The sequence below is a fragment of the Microtus oregoni genome, unplaced genomic scaffold (genome assembly GCF_018167655.1).
Source record: "Microtus oregoni isolate MIOR12 unplaced genomic scaffold, Mior012 000006F_ref0000085, whole genome shotgun sequence".
NCBI classification, from domain to species: domain Eukaryota; kingdom Metazoa; phylum Chordata; class Mammalia; order Rodentia; family Cricetidae; genus Microtus; species Microtus oregoni.
The window spans coordinates 15,330,090-15,351,418 of record NW_024543065.1 but is presented as its reverse complement, the minus strand read 5'-3'; the positions used below and the strand labels follow the sequence as shown (position 1 = coordinate 15,351,418).

General features: G+C 40.8%; 1 protein-coding gene across 1 annotated transcript in view; it reads left to right on the top strand.

Moving 5' to 3' along the window:
* The first annotated feature begins 4,167 nt into the window (after window positions 1-4,167).
* The window catches only part of Pkib (cAMP-dependent protein kinase inhibitor beta), a 100,207-nt gene continuing 83,045 nt past the window's right edge, over window positions 4,168-21,329 (top strand). Inside the window, exon 1 of the mRNA XM_041654170.1 lies at window positions 4,168-4,298. The gene's annotated coding sequence lies outside the window, so the exon portion shown is untranslated. The remainder of the gene's footprint in view (window positions 4,299-21,329) is intronic.

Below are 21,329 nucleotides of genomic sequence, written 5' to 3'. Positions count from 1 at the left end.
CTCAGATCGCAGCCTGCGCTATCCTGAACCGAACAGAACCCAGGCTGCATTTGAGACCTTGCAGAGCCCTTCTACCTGAAAATCTTGGTGTTCCCTTAAAATGGCACCTCCTTTTTCAAGCGGTAGAGGATTCAGACTGCTTGTTGCTCCACCAATTCTTGCATTTCTCTACCCACCCACAGTTCCTTCCCATCACATAGTCCAGAGTAAGATGAAATGGCTCTTTCTAACAGTTACTCAGGATCCCAAGGCAAGGGCAGAAGATGGGGTTTTCTTAGAAGCAGAGCCTTGTTCACGGGTACCAGTTGTAGGGCCTTGAAGGGTTTTCTCCCATGGACCCAGTCCGAGATGGGATAATCTTTATTTAATATTGAAGAACACCACCATCTTTCTACATTCTTCACTAGTGCTTCGTGTTCCAGACTTGAGTGAGCATTCCCTTCCTCATAGTCACCTGCGTCACCAGCTATTCTGACGATTGTCTCGCACCTTCCTAGCGCTCATGGGAAAAGCATCACACAACATTGCTCTCTGGTATTGAAGCATTAGCCACCATTTATAGCAGTCTGTCACTCGTTTAGGCTCTCCCTCTCTGGATGTGCACCTTCTTCTCAACTTTTCAGACATCCGTTGTTTCCAGATCTTTCCTCTACGTTGATGGATGTCTCTGGCCCCTGATCTAATCACATACTCACAGGCATCGTTGTTGGTGGCTTGGCTGTCTATGTGGATACGCACTTGTTTGGTGGTTGACGCAGTCAGCCAGTCACACCCACAACTTCTCCATAAGTTATGCCGTCGTTATTCTATGAACACTTCTACAAATGTCACACTGCCTTCCAAGTACAGCCTCTGTCTTCTTGTCTGTATCATTTGGTTGAAATGCAAATGGCTTATTTCCTCTTCTTTCTCAATGCTCGTTGTCACTTAGTTTAAATCTTGCCTTCAGTTCACCACATAGTCCTCTCCTTCACCTTCTTCCAGACCTAACACCCAAGCTTCGCTTTGTCTTTTCACCATCTTTCTATCCTGTCTCTTGATACAACTTCAAAACTGAGTCAAATTTTCTCTATTTAAAGTCATCGTCTAACACAATTTGATGCAACTGTGAGAAAGTACTGATACCTTTGAGATTTATAATACCCCTTTGGATGTAAGGTCAGCTCTGCCCAGTGGCAGCTGCTGCAGACCTTCAGGCTGTCCACATGGTGGCAATGGCATCATTTAGACTTGAGAGGACACCAGAAATCGTCAGTCTTCTATAAGTAGCTAAGTGCAGTCTACAAATAATTTTTTAGTCACTCTACATAGAAACAAACATAAATAAATTAGTTTGACCATTTAAAAATGATATTAGGTAAAGGCATTTGCCACCACCAAGCCTGATGACCTGTTCCAGGTCATGGTAGAAGGAACATGTGCTGTGGCACTGTGTTATTTATGGCAAATAACCAAATGATGCAGTACAGAATTAAAAAAAAAACTTTCCCTCCAAACATCTATTTTGTGTGGGTACTTTCGGTATTGAGGACACTCACTGTCTTGTGAGTTCAGCTGATTTTAAATATGTAATATCTTAAAGGCACATCACAGAGGACTAGTTTTGAAAATCAAATTTGACCCCAAATGTAGTTTTTAAAATAATAAAATAAATTATGAGTATAAGTACTACAGTTGAACAGTCATAAAACTTTGATCATTATCATATAATAACTCAATTAGCTCAGCTATTTTACCCTCACACCCCATGGTAGATCCATCATAGGAACTAGCTTTAGAATAACTGGGCTTACCATTCCCTATGGTGGGATTCCTTGCCCAGACTTGATACAGAAGGGAAGGGGCTTGACCTTGCCTCAAATTGGTATGTCAGACTTTGTTGACTCCCCAAGGAAGGCCTTATACCCCCTCTGAGGAGTGAGTGGGGGTGGGAAGGGAGGGGATGTGAGGGATCAGGAGAAGGGGAGGGAGGGGGAACCAGGGTTGTTTGTAAAATGAAAACTAAGATTTTTTTTAAATAAAAATATTTAAAAATTTTGGGCTTAGATAACACATGTATTACATTATAGACTAGTATTAGAACTTGTAAATGTGCCAAAGAGTAGGCACCTTTTAAAGCTGTCCTAAAGACAGATATAATGCATGGTTCATTTTATGGATACATGGTGACTACATAAAACTTTCTCAGAGAAAAAAAGGGCACTTATCCCAAGATTTCGCAGAATCGCATCACATCAGGATGCTAATTCAAACATGACACTCATTCTGAAGGAAGAAAGACACATACTTTAAAATCAGATTGCATCTTCCAAAATAAGCTTTATTTTTATTTCATGTTTACGTTTTGTCTGCAAGTATATTTATGTATCACATCCATGCAGTGTCTATGGAAGCCAGAAGGGGGCGCTCAGACCTTTGGAACTGGAGTTAAAGTCAGTTGGAATATACAACAAGGTGCTGGGAGTGCAACACTGCTCCTCTGCAAGAGCAGCAAGAACTCCTTACCGTGGAGCCATCGCTCCAGCCTTCTCTTAAATTTTAAAATTAAATTTATACATGTGTATTGGTGAAGGCATGCATGTGTGGGCATGTGTGTGAGCCAGACCACAATTTACCCGAGTCGGCTTTCTCCTTCCACCATTCCGGTCGTGGAATCCAACTCAAGTCACCAGGTTCAGTAGTAAGTGCCTTTTACCCTCGGGACAATCTCAAGTTTGGATTTTCCTGTTTCATCTTATGCAAACCATCCAACTTTGTTGAGTTCCAGTTTATAAACTGCAGGTCGAGAATTTTTACCACACAGTTAGAAATACTGAGCAACTTGGAGTGCAACCATCATACACTCTGTAGACACTTTAAATGGCAATTTTTATCTGATTATATTTTAGTGCGGCACAGTCTTTCCGTAAAAAGGCCAATTGGACCATGCGGTGGTTGCGCACGAGGCAGAGGCAGGCGGATCTCTGATTTCGCAGCCAGCAGAAAAACAAAACAAAGGCCATTTGGAAGCATTTGGAAGTAGTCAGTGGGGAAGTGGGTGTCAGAGACCAGGGATTCCTGGAAGCCAGAAACAGGATAACTGAGCAGTCCAGTGCTGTGAACTCTTGGAATTCTAGTGACTATCAGGACACCAGCGGCCACCTCCTCCAAAAGCAGAGACGGGTCTTCATAGTTTTGTTACCAGCATTGTTTTCAATTTCTTGTATTAAAAAAAAAAGGCATCATTAATGACAGCTTAACGGTAAGAATATTTTCCTTAGTGATAGTCTAAAAGTAAAACTTGATATACATTGATTTCTGTTCATTGCACACACACACACATACACACACACATACACACACACACACACACACACACACACACACACGTGTTCTCCATGGCGTGAGACTCCAATGTGCTTAAAGAGTCCTAAAATAAACACGAACACGCATATTCCAGGTGCAGACAGACCTGCCTTCTCCAAATACCCCTTGCTAAAACAAGTGCAACCTCCTGACACCACGGAGCCCAAGACCCGGGAACGCACCGGGACCGGAGGGAAGGGTACATCACCCAGACAGAAGGCAGAAGAAGTGCGAACTTCCCGCGGTTTTCTCCAGTAAATTCTTTTTTTTTTAAGGGTAGTTTCATGAATTTATTGATCAGTGTTCAGTAATTTACAAACAGGGATAAATATAAATTTTGCAGAATATCAGAGCTATAAAAAGCATACTTCAAGTATAAACATAAGAGCTTTTATTTTTTTTTCCATTTTTAATATACTTTATTGTTTTTTTAATTGTTTTTATTGAGCTATACATTTTTGTCTGCTCCCTCCCTTTTCCCGCTCTCCCGTGATTCCAATGTTCTCAATTTACTCTGGAGTGCTTGCCTTTTCCTTCTTCTAATGTAGACCCACATATGTCTTTCTTAAGGTCCTCTTTGTTGTCTAGGTTCTCTGGGGTAGTGGAATTCTTAACCGAACCCAGGGGAACTGACTCAGGTTCTCTGTGGACCGTGCAGAGAAGAGAGCTTTCCCCTTAGGACGCCTGGAGGGAAGAGCCTCTGTTGGATTTACCTCCTGGGGCTCGGCGTTGGCGGGCTCTGCTAGCAGGGCTGGTCTGAGAGCTCAGCTCCCGGGGGCGGGACCGAGTCGCTCCCTCCGCCCCACAAATTGCTGCCACTGCCTCAGCCCGGCTCTCACGGTAGAGGCGGCAGCGAGCTCCAGCCGCGTCGCAGCCCCGTGCTGCAGAGAGGCCGGCAGGCGACGCAGCAAGGGACCTGGCCGGGCTCTGCTCACACCTCTCGCGCGCAGCTGGTACGTACCTGGCGGACTGCGAGCGGGTGTCACTAGAGAGAGGAGGAAGGGAAAGGACTCGGGGAGTTGGGGAGACTGAGCGAGCGAACACGTAAGCACAACTTTGCTATTTTCCACCAAGCGGGGAATTCAGAGCACATCCTATCCTTCCACCTGAAGCTGGGGGGACAATCGGAGTGAAAGCAGGTGCACCTGGCAGGTCTGCCCACTGGGCACTGAAAGCGTCCGGACTCTGGGGACCGCTGGTTGTAAGTTCCTGAGCCCTTCTCCTGTCGCGCCATCAACGACACGTCGTTTTCCTCCTGCCTAGCGGCGGTGAGCTGCCACCAGTGCAGTAGAAATCTGAGTTCCAACCCGCTCGCTCTCAGAGATAAAATGTGCCTGTGAGGGAACCGGTGACCTCGGGGAGCCCCATAGCTGTATCAGACTGTCCCCACTGCTAGGATAGCTGGTGAAGGAGGAGGGACTCAAGTGGCAGGTGGTCGCAGAGCCTGAGAGGCAGAGGGCGCCCCAGTGCAGGTTAGTACTGGCTGTTATTACTGCAGCCTTTTGGGAGTTTCGTGAAGGTGCCTTCTGGAAAGGGTGATCCAGTCTTATGGATCCCACAACTCAATTGCCTTCCTTAGGGAAGCGGAGATGATAATGTCGTTTCATCTTCTCCGAGGTGGTACCAGAGTGCATTCCTGATCAGAAAAGCGCCCTGACCTGCAGTTGCTGGGGCGAAAGAGAAGCAGTTAGGCAAACAGTGGGGTTAGCATCTGGACTCTGCCCGGCCAGCAGGTGGATTCTGGGCTCTCATGATGGCTTAGACATACGCACAGTCGGGAAAGAACCAAAACGAAGCCCTCTTATGAGCGGTTTGGTCCTGAAGCAGTATTGGATCAGACTTACTCTTGGCAGTTGTATTTCTGTATGTAAACAGTAACCTTTAAAAATCTCCCTGTCCACTTCACTGGATGTCGTTTTTCTTTCTTGACACGATAAAAAATTCTTCCTTGAATTTAATATTAGGAAGCTCAGAGTCTGGCCCATTAAAATGAAAACTGGTGACCACAATTCTGATGCCAAAGGTCTCATCTTCAAAATCTTTGTGTCCTGCGACTGCCAGACACTAATCAGTGCCCCTCAACTGACACTGTCTTCTGAGAGCTAATTTTCCAAAAAAAGTGTTTAGCAAGTTCAGCTGATTCAATTTTAAACAAAATCTAATTTAAAGAAATAAAAGGCTCTTGGAAGAGTTTTAGTAATCAACTAATTTTTTGTCTATAATTTTTTTTCAACAAAGTAACACAGACTGGGGTATTACTCAATCTAGAATATTTTAAGAAGTGTCAAATTTCATTCTTGTTGAAGAATTTTTCCAACTTCTTTTGTCAATTTAAGCATATGTTGGAGTTAATGATGGATCAATTTATTTTTTTACTAATAGTATTGCAATTATTTAAATTCCTATGGAGTTTGCATTACAGATGTAAACAATAAATTTATTGAGATATAGATCATAAATTTGTACATCATATCATTTACCCTCTTCAAAGGCAAATTATTCTTAAAAAGTCACCCCATTAATAATTTTTAAAACTTTCAAAAAGATGCATAATGATTATTATGATGTAGTTTTAGTCTTCAACACTTTGTAAGATCCATTATGCCTGCTTGTATCCCATCCGAACTCCAGGAGATTTTGCATCTCCTTTTCAGTTCCTATAGGCTTGCTTTCCCTAAACATTTCAGACAAATAATACACTATATGTTCTTTGGTTTCTGGCTTCATTTGCAGTTCGATTTGTGGCACCTCTGTAATTTGGTATGCATCAATATTTTACTCCTTTTTAACTGCAGAATAATTTCTCATTGTGTGGGCATGCCCTATTTTGTGCATTTTTCTGTTAATGTGCATCTGGACATTTATTTGAGAACTTCATAAATGCATACAATATGGTCTGATTGAGTCCAGCCCTCTTTCCCACATCTCCATTTCTTTACTTCTACATGGGATTCCCTGCCAATTTCGGGTGTCCTCTTTTCAAACCCACTGTGTCTACTTAGTGCTGCCTGCACGTGCATGACTGTGTGACCATGTGGTGGAGCTTGGATAGCCTTCAGGGTGCTCACATTTCTTAAAGAACTCTCCCCTTGCTGCAGCGAGTGCAGCCTGCATGCCAAGACGGGTGGGGGGGGTGCCGGGATTGAGACACAGAGGCTTCTTTTCGGGTGGAAGAACAGCAGCCTTTATTTTGTCCAGCAACCTTTTATACCTCTACTCCTTCTGTGGAGACCCACTGGCCAGAAAGAACACAAACTCCTTGTCAATTACAGACCACAAGGAAGTTCTGCTGTCAGTCAGGGGGAGTGAGGGCAGCTGGATCACAACATCCCCCCCCCCCTTCCAACCATCAGTTGCCATTAGCTTCACAGCCCAGGGTTGGACGTTAAGATCATCTCCCCATTCATGCTGGGGCTTTGTCTGGTTTGATCTTGTAGAGGTCTTGTGTATGCAGTCAGAGCTACCATGAGTCCATGTGCAGCTATCCTGCTGTGCCCAGAAAACACTGCTTCAATATAGTCATCACAGCCTCTGGCTCTTACAGTTCTTCCAGTCCTTCTTTAGTGATGGTCTAAGGCATTGAGAGGAGAGGGTGTGACACATGTCCCATTTAGTACTTAGAGCTCAAAGTCTGTTATTCTCTGTATGGGGATGAGTTGTGGGAGTTATTCACCTTCTACTGCACATAGAGGCTTCTGTGATGAGGCCTGAGAGATGCACTTAACTATGAATATAGGTATTAAGGTGTTGCTTTAATTCTAGGTCCTTTTAGAGAACAATAGTTGTAGGATCTCTCCTTGGGCCTATGAGCTTATTCAGCTTTAGGTTCTTGGCCTCAGTTATGGTGGCAGTCAGGCTTTTAGTTACATATATGGTGTGTGTGTGTGTGTGTGTGTGTGTGTGTGTGTGTGTGTGTGTATGTGTCTTAGTTAGGCTTTCTATTGCTGCAACAAAACACCATGACAAAAAAAGCAAGTTGGGGAGGAGAGGGTTTAAAATGGCTTATACTTCCACATTGTTGTTCATCATTGGAGGAAGTCAAGACAGGAACTCAACCAAGGTTGAGAGCAGGAGCTGATGCAGAGGACATGGATGGGTGCTGTTTACCGGATTACTTCCCCTGGCTTCCTCAGTCTGCTTTCCCAGGACCACCAGCCCAAAGGAGGCACTACCCACCATAGGCTGGACCCCCCCCTCCATAAATCGCTAAATGAGAAAATACCTCACAGTAGGATCTCATAGAGGCATTTCCTCAGTTGAGACTCCTTCTCCTGATGACTCAAACTTGTGTCAAGTTGACACACAAAACTAGACAGTATAGTGTGTATGATAGATGCGCGACACACACACATGAACACACACACGTGTGTGCATGCACACACATACATAGGTAAGTTTTCTTTCAAAGTTAAAGCTCAATTGCAGCAAGCTACTCCTAACTAATGTTACATTTTCACTAATATTTCTTGCTTAATGGTTTATTTTAGGCAAATGAAAATGAACCAGGCTTAATCAAGACTAAATCTGAATTGAATTTAAAATGAGAAAGAAATCTATTTGAAATTTGTATTTTCAGATGTTGCTAACACTCAATTTTGAGTGGCTTGACTGTAAATTAGGTTGTTTTACATCCTTTAGTATAAAAGATTGACCTAGGGGGAAGAAAAAAAAAAGAGTTCCTTTCTGGATGTCAAATGCAATTGATGAAGTCTATAAAGAAGGTGCCTTAATTAAATTTGCCATGCAAATACTAATTAATCATCTCCTAATGCAGGTGGGGAAATCTAAGGTCCTAGATTCAGGAATTACATCTATAAAAGTCACTTATTATGAGTAAAATCAAGACTGAAGTTATCCTTTTAAAACCTTTCCTATTAGTATATACTTTTCAAAAATTTTCTTGTTCAAGTATTATCATACACTTTGTATATAGCTCTTCTTGCCATGGTGAGTTAATATTTCACAAGAAGAGTTCTAGGGCACACTCCGGTGCATACCTGTGAAACCAAACATGTTTGTTATCTTCTCCTTATTACAAGTAGAACTGATTTTGAAAAATGAAAATGTGTTTCTACTTTTTACTCCAATGAGAGAGGCATTTTTTTTTCAGCTCTCTCAATAACAAATGGCCATCCTGTGTACTTACCCAGGGAGGGTGCCTGCTGTGGACTTTACACAGAATGATAATTTGTGTCCCTCAGTCACTTAGAGTCTTGCATCCAGTGCCCAGGAGGTGTTTGCTTTGTTTTTGGTGGAGAAGAGGGTTCAGAGATGCTGAGATAAGAACTCCATGGTTTCAGGTTTGTGCCTGTTCTGAATAGGATACAGCAATCTCACCTAGAAGCCTGGATTAATTAGAAACAGGATTTCTCAAGCAGGAAGGAAGGCCAGTGGGGACAGAGATACTTCATTACAGCAGCATGGAGCTAGGATATTGTTGACACCTGCGTGCTGGAGCAGCAGCTTGAAGTGTCTGAACACAGGATGGACAGACTGGAAGTCCTCCTAGGATCCTCCACCCTCCACCCCATTTCCTTATAAGTCCCAATATTTGCTCTGTTGATGAAAGGAAAAATATTATCTCTCTCCATCTCTCTGCCTCTCTTTCTTTGTGTGTGTGTATGTGTTTTCAGCATGGGCTACTGAAGGTGTTCATTTGGGGAATGAAAGAAAAGGAGAAACTGAGGTCCAGTATGACAGTCTCAGAAATAAAACTACAGAAGAGTACCACATTCTTTCTGTATATTTTTGCCTGTATTCTAACCATCTCAAAATTGCTTATTTCTAGATTATTAAGCACTGAAATAACATATCTCATGGAGAGAAGGAATTCTCTTTCTCTCTCTATCTCTCCTTCACTCTCTGTTTTCATGCACACATATGTGTAAATAGGAATGGTTGATAGCTCAAGCAATTATATTACTTTATTATTCTTGTTATTTTTTTAAATGAAAATAAGTGGAGCTTCTGGAACAGGTGTAACGTTAAACTCAAAAGAGACAAAATAAGACCCCTTTGCCTGCCTTTCCCAAAGAGCTCTTTCAAATCTAATAAAACAGTCATATTACAGACATGATGAATCTTTGTTGCACTCTGAAGGTTTGTAAAGCGTCTATCAACCCCAAAGGAGAAGTTACAAAAGGCAGCGCTTCCTCAGAAGCCACTTTGCCTCTCAGTTCCTCTGTCCTTGAAGAAGAATGTCTGTCACCACTCTGTGTGCTGAGGGACAGAAGCAGAACTGTGCACAGGAGCGAAAATTTAGACCGAAAATAAAAACCAACACGCTTATGTCTCTCACACATTCGAGGAAGCAGGAAGTTACAGGTATTTTTCTACCTTTACAATCTTAGGTGGGTAGATAGCTGTTGGGCAGTCCAGGCAAATATTTCTAACCATTAATTAAGTCATCCAAATGATGAAGAGCAGATAATATTCTGATTCCAGAAATATTAGAAACTGAACGGGATTGGGTCTGGTGATAGCTGGGTTATGTAAGCACAGAATGCTGTATGCATCTTGGGCCTTGATGTGAGGTTGTCAAGTGGCACCATTTATGAACACAGCAATTTAGGAAGGGGAGCAGATTTGGAGATTTGGAGAGTATTCCGGATTACACGTCAGTTTTTTTTTTTCCTTCTTAGAACCACAGAATGTGACCTTATATGAAAATAAGAGCCTACCTCCTGTGGCGTAAAAGATAAGTCAGAGGCGAGCTCGGGAGATAAGCATTTAGTTGGTGTTGGTCTATAGGATGAAGTGTGGTGAGACTGTCTAGAGTTGAAGAATGCAGCAACAGAAGAGTATGGGAGGGCCTCAGGGAGTTTAGGAGAAGCTGGAGAGAGATTTGCTATAGTAACAAGTGCAGGCAGAATTTCAGCATGTATATGTAATCACGGGTCATCAGCGTAAGGATAATAGCAGGAGGGCGGCTGAAAGAGCTTTTGATTTGACGTGAAAGTTAAGATTAACGGCCTTGTGATTGCGAAGAAGAGCCTCAGAGGCGGCGAGCATGCGCATTACAGTGGTGAATGCTCATCTGACGGTAATGACTGAAAACCGGTGGAGAAAGCGGGTGTCAGGTCCATTTCTATTTAATGTTTAAAGAACTCATATGTGGGAGGGACTGTGAGTCTAGAAAAGATAAGTCATGGGACTGTTTTCCAAAAGAGGGGGTTCAGATTAAGGGCAAAAGGGGGAGTCACCGACACATGGTATGCCCTTTGACCTGTAATGGGCGGTTCAGAGAGAGTAGTTTGCATACAGTCTCCGTGGAAAAGCTCTGTTAAGGAAAGGAAAACTCTCCTCTGCTGAGTAACATGCCAGGCCTCAGACTAGATGTGTTCAGGCATCTCATTTATTTTTATGCAACTTATGCAACTGATATTATGGCTGTATTTTCTAGATGAGTAAGTAAAGGGAGTATTTGTTCGGTCATTGTTTTTATTTTTTTCACACATGTGTCGTGTGTGTCCATGTATGTGTGGGAATGCACCCTCCCTCATTCACGTGCAGGTAGCGAACAGAGGCTGACGTCACTGACTAATCTTACTGCTTTCCACTTTGTCTTTGGAGACAGGGTCTCTCGCTGTCTTCTGAGGTTGCCATTTCAGCTAGACTGGCAGGCCTGGGAGCCACTGGGACAGGTCTGTGACTGCCCTACCTCGTGCTGGGGTTACAGACTAGCACAAAAAACAAGATTTTATGTGAGCACTAAGGATCTCAACTTAGGCCCTTGTGCTTGCTTTCTCAGCAAACATTTTACCCTTGGAAGCATCTCCCTAGCCTCTCTGTCCAGTCATTTAACAAAACGTATCAGAACCTATTTTGATGGGTTGTAAATCCAAATCCTTGGTCCACCGGGAATTGAGCTGAATTGAAAAGGACAGCACATATCTCATACTGGACAACAAGTCTCGGTGTGGTTCACATTCAGCTCTCATTCGTAGTGCCAATTATAAAAAAATGGATGCAGAAAGGCAGTATGATAATACGGGCAGTCCATCCACTGTAGATGACCTGGTCACTTGTCTGTCCTACAGCATCGTAAGCCAATCATCTTAGAGTCCACTGTGAAGTCAGCAACAGGGAAATTAGAGATGCTTTTGTCAGTTGAAGGGTGAGCCTTGACTTTTATTCATTAGCACTGGGAAGGATGAGAGAAGGCTTGGGAGCAAGTGAGGAAGAGTTTCCCCTCAGAGTAGATCTGGGTAGCTATCTGAGACAGGGAAGACGGTGGCTAAAGAACGCTGAGTGTGTCATAGAGCACAGCATAGCTTGTTTCCCTTTTATAAGCCCTTGCTTTTGAAAGTAGAAATTTATTTTTCAACCCACTTGTTTTCTTTTTCCCTCTAAAGCTCTGCATTGTCACTTTGTCATAAATACATGGCATGCCTGTTTCACCTCTTTTCAGATAACCCTTCGCATCTGTCGTGAATGGAGATGCTTAGATAATTAAGTATAGTTAAAGGATTAGAACATTTTTCCCTAGCAGAAAATCCTTGTCAAGTTAACATAAAGGGACAAGAGGTGTTTATGAGATTTATGAAACTTAAATACTCAGCTTTCAGTCACAGCTTGATGCAGAAGGTGAATTATTTTGAAAGGAACCAGCTTCTTTCTAAATCCTGGTTTTACTTCATTATCAGGGTTTAGGCAGGAAAAAAAAAAGCTACCAATAGTTCCACAGCTAATTTCTAAAGCATAAATTCAAAGGAACAAATGTTTCTGTACCTAGGGCTTTAGTACCAGGGTCATGCTTGATCAGCTTCTACCGTAAACCCGTATTTAAAGCAACCGCTGTGGTTGGAAAAACCTAACAGGCTTTCTGGGCAGGTGTGAGTCATGCGTATCTGAACAAACTGCTGTGACTTGGGCCTTGTGACTCTTGGATGTGTTAGACCTGGATCTCAAGTCATTCCTGGAAACAAGTGAATCTGACAGAGTGTGAGCAGAGAAGGAAAGGGAGACTCCTTAACAGAGATGTTGAGCAGAGCAAATACTGCCCTCTTCCAACCTGAGGACAAATGGCCTAAAACAAACCCTGAGGTGCAAAGCAGGGTCTGGTCCCAAAGAGAGTTTTATATGTGAAAACCATGAATGCTATTTGTATGTAGGTTTTAGTGACCGTTATTTGGACTGAATAGCAGTACTTTTTTTTAACGTCTTGACTTTTTGCTGTATTCTTTGTGGTTTAGATTGCAAAATAAGTAAGCTTTGTAGAAATAAATATTGTTCAGTATAATCCTCTTTAATCACCATTAATGGTTTTTTACTATATATTCTGTATCCAAATAATAATTTGAAAAGAAAAATGAGACTATTTCTTCCTTCTGTAGCCACATATCTGTGGCTAACACAAAAAACATGGACAAAGATTTTGGAGTTAAGAACTCAAAAAGCATTAAGCTAGAAATGAAAAACCTTGTTATGTAGCTGACTACACTTTAAATTAGTCATGTGACCACAGACAAATCTTTTTTTTGAGATTTCAGTTTTTTCTCAACACAATTATATCAGTATAAAGAAATTGAGTTCAATTGTTCATCATAAAATGAGTACATAAAACTGCTTATATTATTGTAAAAACATTCCATGTTTTAATATTGCATGTACACATTCATTTCATGTCTGAGAGTGATCATAATTGTATAGTTAAGGCTGGAAAGATGGCTTAGTGGTTAAGAGTGCTTGCTGCTCTTACGGGAGACCTGAGATGGAATCCCAGTGCCCACATGGCAGCTTACAACTATAATGCAAGTTCCAGGGGATCCAATGTCATCTTCTGACTCCCATGGACACTAGGCATGCAAGGAGTGGACAGACATAAATGCAGGCAAAAAATCCATTTAAAAATGTTTATTTGAAATTTTGGTGAACTTTAAACTTAGTACATCTGTTTTTGAGGTAAAAGGTAAACTAAACTTAAACAAACAAATGCCCATGTAAAAGCATCCTCTAGAATTCAAGCATTTCTGTATATTTATTGATGACAGATATATATCATTAATATATATATATAGGAAGTGAGACTCCATCTTCTCTGTAGGATGTTTAGGATTCTGTCTGTTAATGACAGGTGGTGGAGGATGGTAACCCCACCTGTTTATCTAGGTAGACTGCAATTGCTTCTGAGAGAGAAACAGAAAGTTTTGGGGTGTTTCAGAGACTTCAAAGAAGAGAAAAAATAATTTTCAAGTCTAGACAGAAGGACTGAGCAGAAGATGTTATAACTCAAGTGGTCCTTTAAGCACAGAAGGAAGTTCTAGGACTGGCGAAAAGACATCCCTGTACTAGAAGGTAGTAAGAACAAAAGCAAACGTGCAGAAAAGAGGAAGGGAGAGTTGTGAAGAATATTCAGGACCCACTGAAGGTAAGAGTGAACACAGAAATGGAGGATGTTGTAGTGGGCTTTAAAAAATAGAGAGAAGACTCTGTGTTTCAGTTCATGGCCAATGCTAATGAAAACTGCATTTTGAGAACCTGACTCCATTTGCACTGGTTGTTTATATGAGAACAAATCCAAGAGTAAAATATCTTATGTGTGTGTATGTGTACACATACATATATATGGTAGAAGGACCACTTTATAAATAATATTTATAATCATATATAACATAAGGTAAATGGTCATTGATAGGATCTGTAAAATAATAGAGGCTTTCGGTTTATTGCTGATCAGGTAAAGATTAGTAACATCAAGTGGCTGTTCAACAAAGGTCATGAATAGAGAGTAAGCTTTAGTTAGATCCGGATCAAAGCTTAGCTCTGCTATTTACTTGTGCTATTATTTTCCAGAACTTTCTAGCTTTTGCTCTTCCAGTGTATTTGCATCACAGAAGTAACCTCGGTTGTTTGCCTTCACTCTTCCTACCATCTGATGCACCTGCTCTCTTTGTGACTGTCGTTTTTATTGTGAAGGTCTGTTTTATGCACATAAGGGTTTAGACTGTGTCTATGAGGTACATGCAGATTTAGGTTTAATAGTGGAGAAAGAAAAATATCTACCTCAAAATATTAGAAAAGATATTGTCAAGGTTAACCTGCATTTCCAAATATAAGGTAATATAAAAGATATAACAGTTTCTGTATTTAAGCAAGGTGACTGCAGATTTGTACCAAGGAGAAGGCAGAAGGGTGTGTGTGTGTGTGTGTGTGTGTGTGTGTGTGTGTGTGTGTGTGAAATAGAGAGAGAATGAATAAATTCCTACCTTAACATAATTGAGTTCCAAAGACAAAACCTTCTTCATTATCCCCACTAAAAACCCAGAAATCTAGAGGCATAGCTAAATCTAGAGGCAAGGTGTTTTTTTCCTATGAAATTTCATATACATCTTAAAATTTATGTATGCTATGTATTCTAATTCATGACATATATATTTCATTTTAATGTGTAACTGTTTTAAGCTATACACTATCGTGCAATATTGTATAGATACTCGGCATTAGTTATGTACTTGTAATTCCACATGATAGTGTTTGGGCAAGTGTTCCTAACAGCATTGGTTTCCCAGATGAAGATATGCAGCCTTAGGGCATGCACCTGGTCAAGTCAATAGATTAAAAATTCTCTCCAAGTGTATCAACATAAGCAGTCCAATATTTCCGATTTCTATTCCTCAGAATTTGTGTTCAAGTTAGATAATCACACTGCTCCTGGTATAAGAGGGCTTGACAGTTGCACAGGCGCAGGTAAGATACTCATTACTAAATCAACCCTTGGGAATGAGGTTTATACATATCTCTGGATCAAGAGGTGGTAGAGAAGAAGAATGACTGTATGATCTTGTGATTGGTGGCTGAATTCTTGGACTTTTGTGCATTATTTCCTCATGTTCCTATTTAATTTTCCAACTAGTAATTTGAAAGAGGTTGCTATTGAATAAATGCTGACTTGGGAATTTTTAAGGAGGTTTTACAGTTGGAGCAATTTGGGTTCAATCCAGAACACCATCACATAAACCAGACATGAAGATGAAAGTAAGTCATATAACATTCAAAGTCACCCTTGGCTATGTAACAAGTTTGAAGCCAACCTGGGATATATGAAATCCCATCTTAAAACAAAAATAAGTATAACCCAATGGCTGATTTGAATGAAATATTGCCTTTCTGAGATGGGAACCAGATCACTATCAGCAATTGACTCCTGAATATGTTGCTACATTGAGTGTTGTTTTATGATTATGATAGGAATGAGACAGGCTGGTGTTATAGCTCAGTGGTAGAATGCTTGTTTAATTTGCCAGTGAACTGTGTTAATGCTGCAGGGAAGAAATGAAAAGAAGAACAGAGGTAGCCAGATTATAAAAATCTTGTCTCTCAAGGGATTTCTGATGATTTAGTGTAAAAGCGTTCCTTATAGCTTAAGAAGACGAACATGGAGATGGAGTTTTGACAACTTCCATTGTTTCCCATCCCTTATGTATGTTGTTGGGTGATATAAAGACATCAAAAGGTGTCCAATCTTTGTGTATTTTACAATTTTGCCTAAAATTACAATTCTCTAATAAACAATGCATCATACCACCGTCACTTCCTTAATTCTAAGGACTAGGGCAGATCCAAAGGAGGCTACGTGGTGCATGGTCTGAGCTCTTAAAGAGCACAGATCAATGGGAAGGTAAGCAACTTCAACACAATGTGACTAAAGTTACCATAGCAACTTGGATCAAGTATGGGCACGGTCAGCTGTCTTTCTCGGTAATCTGGAAATCAGGGCCAGTTACTCTGAGGAGGGTTGACAGTATTGCCAGATCTTAAAAGATAACCAGTCATTTCTCAAGTAAAGAAGAATGTGTTCTGGGAAGATTAAAGCAATATGAAGTGCAAGGTATGCTGGAGGAACCGGGATTCACTCAGTGTGCTAAATGGGACAGCGGCAGACATGCTTGAAGTTGGGCAGGAAGAAGATTCAGACGTATCTTGTGTATTATGCTATACATGCTAGGCCTTGTGCTATGGTGAAATGGCTAAGGGTCCATGCCCCTTTGCATGTTCTCTTCCTATACAAATGAGTTTAGGGGACATCAAGGGGAGTGAAGACAGGGCAAACTCATGACAGGATGGAGACAGTTCTCAGATATATACACTAGTTGTTGCCTTCAAGATGAGTGATATCTGGAAAAATTTTTTTTTTTAGTTTTAGGGTGTGGAACTGTTGTGTTACGAGCGGCAGGGCTGCGTCCCTGGCACGCGGCCGCCCGCATGGCTAGCTTTACCCGAAATAATTATACAGAAACTGTATTCTTTTAAACACTGCCTGACCCATTAGTTTCAGTTTCTTATTGGCTAGCTCTTACATATTGATCTAACCCATTTCTATTAATCTGTGTAGCCCACGAGCTGGCTTACCAGGAAAGATCTTAACCTGCGTCTGTCTGGAGTGGGAGAATCATGGCGACTCCCTGACTCAGCTTCTTTCTCCCAGCATTCCGTTCTGTTTACTCCGCCTACCTAAGGGTTGGCCTATCAAATGGGTCTAGGCAGTTTCTTTATTAATAAGAAATCACTCCCACATCATGGAACTATAGAGAATTTGGGACAGACCACCTAAATGTTGGTTTCACTATATGTAAAATTTGCCTAAAATTTGCTATGTTGTACTGGAGTTGTGCACTTAAATATTTTCTAAAATATCTCTCCCCTTTTTCTCTTTATCCTCCCTCCCCTCACTTTCTTTTTCTTTTCTGACACAGGGTTTTACTATGTGGCCACAGCTAGTCTCATACCATATCTCCGTTTCAACCACTCAAGTATTGGAATTACAGCAGGGTGTCCTCATATCCAGCTTCAAATAAGTTAGGCATAGTTTTCCATGAACATTGAGATTTAATTCTTGTATTCCCCCACTTTTCAATGGACAGAAAGTAGGCATGTGGCTAAGCTCTTTGAAACAGAGCTTAGGTAGTCGTACTTTAAATGTGACTTAATAAAGGTTGGCTCATTTATAATTTATTTGAGTTCTTAGCCTTTTGTTACAAAGTTTGCTTCAGTTGTTTTAGTTTTTCTGGTGGAATCTGTAACTCTCCAAGGACAGGAATTAAATCAAGGATACATTCAAAGTACCCTTCAGGCTGAAAACTAACTCTGCCCTGATTTTTCTTTAGTGACAGCAGAGAAACTTCTTTGAAATATGTGTATATGTTATGTAACTAGTCACAGAACCAGGTGCCCCATAGTCTCTTGTGAACCTGGCCCTCTTGACAGCCGCTGAGCTGGGAGTGAGCTCTCTTGGAAACAGCTGGGGCAAACACAGCAAGTGCTGTTGCCTAGCAGTCCCTTTGGAGCAGTCATAAGGGATTGTTGCCTAGCAACCAGGGGGCTCTTGGTTCCACATCATCCTCCATGGAGTTTTAAGGTGATGGTGGGTTCACTCCCTTTAAGAGGAGCAGTCCATCCTGGCAGGGTCTGAACCTCCCTCAAAGCATGGGGCTGTTATCAGTAAGTGTCTAGCTTTATCATAAGAGATGGTTAACTTAATACTATCAACATATACGCCATTTATAGAAATATTGTAAATTGAATTAAATACAAACTTGGGGCAGGGTACAAAGCAGTGACAGGAAGAATTCCCACACAAATACTTTGCATATTTTTCTGTCCTCCAGGCTTGATGCTTAATCTTCTGGGACAATGAGATGTCTTTTTTTCATTATACTACTGGAAATATGTAATGTTCCCTGTTAATATTATTTAACCGAACAAATATTTGCATTTGATAAAAACTATTGAGGTACTTCTAATCTGGTCAAGAGGCCCTAGAGAGCCAAGTATTTGATTTAATAGCAACATAATTTGTTCCTAGTATTTGAGATACTCCATTGAATTTTCTTTCTCTATTTTTAGTATTTATATTATATACATAAATTATTCTTCAAGGGTTGGTAAAAGTTGAAGTTAATAGCATCTCTGAAGAGGATTGCATCCTAACTTTAGAAGTCAGTGTTTCTCTGTTGAGTAAACGCTTCACCTGACGATTTAGGCCAAAGTCCCACAGGCGGAGCTGCAGTGCTCTTGATAGGGCGGCACAATTGTAGACTCTGTCAGAATAGTCCACACTCTTTGTCTGCACTCTTATTATTTTGTAAATACATAAAAATTTAAAAAATATTCCTAAGCCTTGAATACAGAGATCTGTTGAACACACAGTTATTCACAGTAATGTGTGTAAGACCAAATCGAGGTTAACTGAGGTGCTTTATGGAAGTACTTACAGGAAAGCAAACGTCTTTGTAAGGTGCTTGACACGGTTTCTATCCTATGTACAGTTAAAATTGTCAGGAACCATGATTTGTCTTGCATGAATTTGATAATCTGAAACATATGGAATATATTATTACTAGAAACTGTTCTATGTGAGTTAAACTGAAAGAATAAACTTTTAAATGGTATTTGTTTATTTTTAATTACTTTTTAAACATAGTATACAAAGTAAAGGATTTTTACAGCATTTTCATACATATATGTGTATATGTTATAAGCATACATGTAATATGTATAATTACATATATATATATATATATATATATATATATATATATATATATATATATGCATGTATAAATATCACAGTTTGGTCTAATTCATTTCCTTCCTCTACTGCTGCCAACCTTCTAGTTCCTCTTTTTTCATATTTTTATTAAAAAATTTACTTTGCATTTTTGCATAATAACCCCAGTTTCCTTTCTCTCCCCTTCTCTCGTTCCCCCATCCCTCCTTACCACCCCCTACCAACTCCTCAGAGGGGATAAGGCCTTCCTTGCAGAGTCAACAAAGTCTGGTATGCCACCATAGGAAATGGGTTGCGAAAAGCCAGTTCTTGCTCCTGGCATAGGTCCTTGTGCCACTGCCAGTCCCCCGCACCCCCAGCAAATCAAGCCACCTAACTATCACCCACATTCAGAGAGTTCGGTCCGATGCAGGTTCCCCAGCTGTCAGTCCATAGTCCATGAGTTCCCACTAGCTCGTGTCAGCGTTTTCTGGTTTTCTCCATCATGCTCTTTACGCCCCCTGTTTATATGATTCCTCCAGATACTCTCGGAGGGCCCCAGGAACGAAAATAGTTAAGATCTCCTGGGTAAACTTGGAGTATGTGTGTGTGTGTGTGTGGAGGGGGGCGGGTTGAAGTGCGGGGATGGAGGATGGGACCATGAGAGATTAAGAAGGCCAGGCCGAGTGAGGCTGGCAGTGGTGGCACAAGCCATTAATCCCATTAATCCCAGCACTCCACAGGCAGAGGCAGGCAGATCTCTGTGAGTTCGAGACCAAGCTGGTCTACAAAAGCTAGTTCCAGGACAGGCTCCAGGCTCCAAAACCACAGAGAATCTCTGTCTCGAAAAACCAAAATGAAATAAAATAACAATAAAAAAAGAAGAAGGAGGAGGAGGAAGAGGAGGAGGCCTAGTTAGAGGGAGAGGAATGGAGGGGGAGAGCAATAAAAGTTATGTTGATAGGGAGCCATTATGGGGTTAGGAAGAAACCTGGTTAGAGAAATTCTCAAGAGTCCACAAGGATGATCCCAGCTAAGATTCCTAGCAATAGTGGAGAGGGTGTTTGAAAGGGCCTTCCTCTTTAATCAGATTAGTGACTACCTTAATTGTCATCATAAAACCTACATCCAGTAACTGATGACAACAGATGCAATAACCCACAGTCAAGCACTGGGCTGAGCTCCTGGAGTTCAGTTGAGGGGAAGTGGGGGTTCATACTCTCTCTTATAAGTTCAACTCCTCTTCCGAATACCCCTCCTCTGCTTCCATGCCATATGAATTCTGTTATCCTCCCTTTCATCACTTCCTAAATCCCTTAAGATCTTAAGATATCTTTCTTCTGTCTCACGCTCTCCTTTTTACACACACACACACACACACACTCGAGAAAACATATTTGGATTTCTGAGTATAGTTTATTGTTAATTCCATTCATTTTCTTGCAAATGTCAGGCTATCAGTTTTCTTTATGGCTAAACAATCTATTGTGTATAAATATCACACTTTATACTTTTATCTGTTGATAGAAGACTAAGCTGATTCTAACACCTATATAGAAAATAAATGCTTGACTCTTAAGGCTATTTTATACAGTTTGACTTAGGCTGACCCAGAAACCTTAGTAACTGGGCCAAAGATAGTACGGATTTAAGATTTAAAAAAAAAATCAGTCTTCAAAGCCTTAATATAAAGCCTTAGTCATTATAGTATGCCATAGGTACGATATTATTTTATGAGGGCAGCCAAGTAAGTCTTTACAATGAATTTGTATGTTAAAATGTGCAATAAAGCAAAGGCCACAAGATTGCTTGAGTAACTAAATTGTTTGGTTTATGATTTGACTCTGTTCTTACTAAGAATTCCTTTCGACTAAGTTTCCTTGTATCCATATCTGTATTGGAGAATAAGTTCGGCAGGCATCTAGCACTCTTGTTTCTGTTTGTTTTTGTCTTTAAGTAGGGGAGTGTATTTTCTTTGGGGCAAGATGTGAATGAAGGCTAAGAGGTTAGAAAATAATTAGGGGAGATAAGTTTGACTTTACATAATTTTGGAGTCAACCCTCCAAAACCATTTTAGACCTTGAGAAGTATAAAGGTAGTAATTATTTATTCTCAAAAGAAAAATCATGAAGGTACAAAAGATGTATAACAACTAGAATATTATAAGGTCTCATGATTTCCATATTAGATTTGGATAGGGCTAAACTTTAATCCTGGCTCTGGAATTTATTAGTTGTGTGACCTTGGGGATGAATGAATGTCATTCATTGTAGTACATTGTGAAGACAGAATAAAGTGTGAAGTGTTCAGCATGGTCCATGATACGAACTGCAGAAGCAACTCATGTCCACTAATGTATAGACAAAGCATAGTGTGTAGATTGCAGTATCAACCATCCTTTAAAAAGGAAGGAATTTTAGCATGTGCTGTTTGTTACATGGATAAACCTGGAAGATTCTGTACTAGGAAAACTAGCCAGACACAAAATAACAGGTTT